Source organism: Pygoscelis adeliae, unplaced genomic scaffold (assembly GCF_000699105.1).
Source record: "Pygoscelis adeliae isolate BGI_AS28 unplaced genomic scaffold, ASM69910v1 Scaffold124, whole genome shotgun sequence".
In the NCBI taxonomy this organism is placed as follows: domain Eukaryota; kingdom Metazoa; phylum Chordata; class Aves; order Sphenisciformes; family Spheniscidae; genus Pygoscelis; species Pygoscelis adeliae.
Window position 1 is genome coordinate 4,746,776 of NW_008824791.1, and position 5,346 is coordinate 4,752,121.

Below are 5,346 nucleotides of genomic sequence, written 5' to 3' on the forward strand. Positions count from 1 at the left end.
GCTTTACATTTGCCAGCTACATGCCAACTACATCTACTTGTATTATGGCTGGAGAGACTAAATTTTAAGTATTTTCATCTTTTCTCATCTTTAATGTGTGTTCCTAGGAAAATCACAGCACAGTTCACAAGAGGTAGGGAGGTGGTTGCCATCTGAGGTCTCCGTGGCCTTGGGAAGTCTACAGAGCTACACTACATGTTATTTTAAATTAAACATTTCATCCCTGACATACGGTGATACTAGCACCAAGAAACGCTGATGTTTTGTTAGTCCGAAAACCTTGGGAACCCCTATGCCATGAATTTCAAGGGAGTTTAACCTGCTCTTTCCCATCAGACATCCAGCAGACTGAGGAAACGTTTTACATAGAAATTTGAAAGTGCATCTGCAACAATGACTATGTCAGAAAGGGGCCAAAATGGTGATTTAACAGTCTCTGAATACCTACATCTTTTAAATCATACTGAAAGCCTGAGCGTCACAATCTCCTCCTCATTTCAGTTATGTCTGTCCCTCAGCTCAGTCACCGTAGTTTATTTGATCAAGCCCTCAGGAATGAGTTGTGTGTGTATTAAAAATACAAGCCTTCCCCTCATTTATTTGAATCAGTTTTGTTTGCTCGATGCTGGTGCTTTAGGGCATTTGTACACTGCGTAGGAAGTTGCCATTTTATGTATCTAGCTTATAAATAAGTAGTTGCAAGCTAATTCTCTTAAGAAAACTATTTTAATTGTAGATACAACTGTTCATAAGAACTATCCCAACGTTTCTTTTGAATCCAAGTACCTGGAAACATACTGAAGATTTTATGAGTAGTGATTCTATGAGTTGTACCAGATGATAAGAATTTCAACCTCAAAAAAAAGAACAGGTCTTAATTCCCTGAAGTCAGATCTGGGCAGCACTCATCAGTTGGCTCCACCTTTGCTCTAAAATTTTAGATTTCCTATCTCCCTATACAAATCTGAAGGAATTTTTAGTTACTGATAGTGTCTGTCCTCAGGCCATCTTTATTTTTCCCATTAGAAATGTGTCAGCAGCAGCACCAAATGGACCAAATCAAAAAGCGAGGGGTGAGGTAGAGTAGGGCTTCCATCTCTATAGCTACACAACCTTAATGACCCGTGACTCTTGCAACAGAGAGGAGCAGGGGGGCAGAGGCTGATGGAGAGGCTGAGAGGAGCCTCTTGTTTCAGGAAAGTAGTGGTTTGTGTCTGCGACATTCTGCGACACCTGCAGAATGCTGGCACCAGGAAATAATGAGCCCGATTATTACAGGGTCTCAAATTAGAAATTTTCCAGTGATCAATTTTTATTGCTGGCATAAGATTAAAATCCTTTTCATACAGGATATGGATGTCTGGGTCATGTCAAGGACAAGGATGGTTTTGTGGCCTTAAAATGAAGCATCACAACAGTGACTGGCAAAGAAGACAATCAAGATGATGAGTGAATCCTGTAAAAAAAAAAAAAAAGAGCCCTTAGAGCAACAGCAGGATCAAGTACACTGTAAAAATTCCAGGGGGTGGCTTCAGTGCGAATATCCTCAGACCCCTCCATTTCCAGTGAAATGGAAAATTAACAAAACTAACACTTTGAATACTTAGAAATTTCGAGAAACCAACGTATATCACCTGAGACAGGCAGCCAGAATTACTCAGGTCTTTGTGCCGGCATATAATATAGGGGACTAGAACTGTAAACATCCTAGCCTTTGTTACTGCTACTAGGTCAGAGATGGCTGGCCATCAGCAGTGAGCCCCAGGCCCACCTCACCTTCCCTGCAGCCAGCATTGGCAGCTGCGTGTGCCGAATTTCCCCAAGAGGTCCCAGCTCTTGCTCTGAGGTCTGGGTCCCTCTGTAGCTCACCGAATTGTGGTTTTCATTCTGGCTTGTGATGGGGTACCTGCTGCCCGTGGATCAGCAGTTACACTGATTTCCTGACCTCTTCCAACAAGCCCCCTCTAGGTGGGCAATACCAGTTCACCTGTAACATAAGACAAATGGTTTTGCAATCACCAGAGAGACTTTTACATGCCAGTCCTCTCCAGACCTAAGACTGGCCAGAGAAATTTGTGGGAGGGAGTAGCAAGGACAGTATCGGGCATTGTAAGATGGCACCGGCCTTTTGCAGGGAGGAGAGAAGAGGAATTCTCGGAGCATTTTTTTCAGGGGGTTTAGGGAGAGTTAACACAATGGATGCCACTACTGGGCTGTGACCAGCTTCCTCCAATAACAGAGTGATCTGACATTGCGCAGAAGAGCTTTGCTTGGGCAAGTTGCCAGCCTACTCCTACAGTTCTGGGTTGTCTTGAGCAAAGTAACTGCTAATTCTCCATACGCTCAAAAAGGACTATGTCTCTCTTGACCCAAGGTCCCTCCCAAAACTTCTTCTCTGAAGAGATTCAGGACAGCCCCTGGGCTGTACAAATACAGATCCCTGAGAGGGAGCAATCAGAAAACATTGTAGAAGTCGAAACAACCACAAACTGTTACAGGTACATGAATACACCACCACAGTGTTTATCACGCCTGGGCTATTCTGAAAATAAATGTCATGTCGTGGAGATTGTTTTGCTGAGAAACCACTTGGAGCTATCTTGCGTTTTCTCCAGGGAGCTTTCACGCAGGGTTGTGGGTGAGGATCTGTTCTGTGTCACTAAGTACAGGGTTTGGGACATGTGGAAACACGCTAAAGGGGCTTTAGCTCGTTTCTTGGCTGGGGCCAGGAGCAAAGAGGCCTTTGGCATAAGCTAGGTGCTGCAGATCTGACCCTATGACTCCGGAAATCTCTGTGGTACAGCATCTCCATGGGGCTATACTGGCCATACGTGCTTTCTACAACAGCTGTGACGTTGAAACCATCCTTATCGTCACTCGGGGCCCCTAAAGCCGCTTTTCCATTGCCTGGGAGTTCAGAAAAGAGATCCATTTACGTAATGTGATGGGACGGCTATCATTTTGATATGATCTTAAAAATGCTAGCTGGATTACCAGCATTAGAAACAGAAGAACCTTAAGAATAAAGTTAGCTAATACAAAGGAATGAATCTGCCATGATTCCCATGACAGTCCTCTTGTGACCTTTATAATTGCTTTTTGACATTCACCCCTGCCTGCTCGGGGGCCTTTGCCAGGAGAGACCTTCACCACCTCTCCCTTTCTGCCTGTCATTTTTTGTCATGCTTGTAATCCCTCTCTGCCCCCTCTGCTTTCCTTGGCTATTTCCAGTTAACCTTCAGCGTTGCGCCTAGGGGCTTCGGTCAATTTGGATGTAGAGTGAGTGGCATTTTGTAGAAAGACATTTTTACACCCTATGAAAGCAAAAATTACAGAATACACAAAACAAAACCCCAAGCCCTCCAGATATTCTCTCAAGCCCAAGCAGGGATGTTACAGGAAACATTTTAAAAATTAAAGCTGAACATAATTTCAAAATGAGTAAGTATTGTTTCCAACCCCAGGGCAGCTGCAGTCAGAGCTCTGAAGTGCAAACAACAGAAGCAAATGCATTCAGTTTTCATTGTCCTTGGTGAGAGCAGTGGCAGAGAGAAGCAGCATTTCATGAGTCATAGAAAGCAAATGGGATTCCAAGACGCTATTAGTTACATTTGAGTTTAAAAGTATGAATTAAAAGTTGACAGGCTCATTTTAAAAGCAAAATTCAGTTCAAGGGAATGGCAAGGTTTTAATCTCTAATGCCTGGTGGTGGCTCTCCACCACACCTGCTCACTTTATATAGAAAAGTATATTTTTTTCGGCAAAGCCTCTACTCGTGCTTCGAGAACAACATGCCCTCTGTCCCCCAAGCACCAAAATGAACTCGGAGGTGAAAGGAGCCTCTTGTGCATCCCTGTCCCAGCCAAACAGTCCGCAGAGCACCAACACTGTCCCCATCATGCATCCCAGCAGGCTCACCTTTAGTTCTGTTTGTACAAGCTACGGTCTGGGGACTCTGGGGTGGGAGCTTGGCACCCGCTGTTGCTGACTTTTCATAGACCCTGTCGAAGGCCCCGGCCCAGGGGTGTAGTCCTCTTGCTATTTATCAGTGAGCTGGGTTTTTTTCTTCCGCTGCTATTGCTCGCCTGCAACAGCCATTTTCCCCCTGTTACGCAGTGAGTGAGTAGGTTTCTTTGCTGTACTCAGCTGTTGTTATTTTACTTAAATCGCCCTTCTCTCCTGTAATGAACTTATTTTCAAAATGGGGGGGAGAAGGACATAACAATACTCTGTATAATGAAAATACAACACTTTTATAACTTTTTGGGACACATCCTCATCCCCAATTTCCAAGCATTATACATTTGCCATGCTTGCAATTTCAAAGTTGTTGCTCTTGAGTTGTCACCATGGAGAATAAAAGCAGGAAAAGCTACCGCTAATCTGCCTTTTTATTATCCTGCAGGCAAACAATTTGCCCACTTTTTTGCTAAGAAACGAGCAGTTTACATGAGCGGTTTTCAACTCTTTTTTGATTAATGGACAATACACCAAACATTTCCCAGTGGAGCAGCAGACCCCTTTATAAATTTCATACCTAGCTCACAGGGTAACTTAGACAAGCACATTCTGCCCAGCCTCCTTCCATGCAAGAAATCCCTAGAAGTGCCCCATGGAGCCACACTACTTCACAGAAAGGAGAAACTCTCCCCTGGTTTTGCAGACCTAAAAACTTTTTCCCTGTGGATTTTAGTGGGAAACTTTATCTTTTTTCTGCAGACACGTTCTTTCCTTTTGGCAGCTTGACCCCTTCGTGCTTATGTCTGCAGTACTCTGGATTGATGTTTTTCCTCTCTCATAAACAAGTAGCTTAATTCAGATCCCGTCTCCACGTTATAAATAATGGATGCGGACTCTCACACTGTTTGCAGATGTAATCTGAACAGCATTTACATGTTTAGGTCCATATCCACTAGGCGTTATCAGCAGTCCGGTGCAGAAGTGCATGCAGCTCCAAGCTCTGGTCTGTATTTCCCTGTGCAAGGCGCGTCATCCCTCGGCTCTTCAGTCTCCTCCCTGTGGAAAGGGAAGCACTTCAGAGCCACCTGTTTCCTAGGGCAATGCTGGTCAAGCCCCAGCGAGCTCAGCCCCGCTCCGGACGCCTCTCCCAAATGCCGGGCTGCATCACAATGCCACTCGAGTTTTCTGCCTCTGCGCAGAATTAACGCCCCAGCTTTATACCCTTGGCAAATACGGATCCAGACGCAAGCGTTACAACGCAGGCTCGATCCTCCCATTCATACCCTACTAAGCCAACAGCCGTGGCCCCCGGGTCAAAAACACCACGCAAGCAAGTTCCCCCCTCAGAGACCCACCAGGCCCCTCAGCTTGGAGCACAGCACTGAG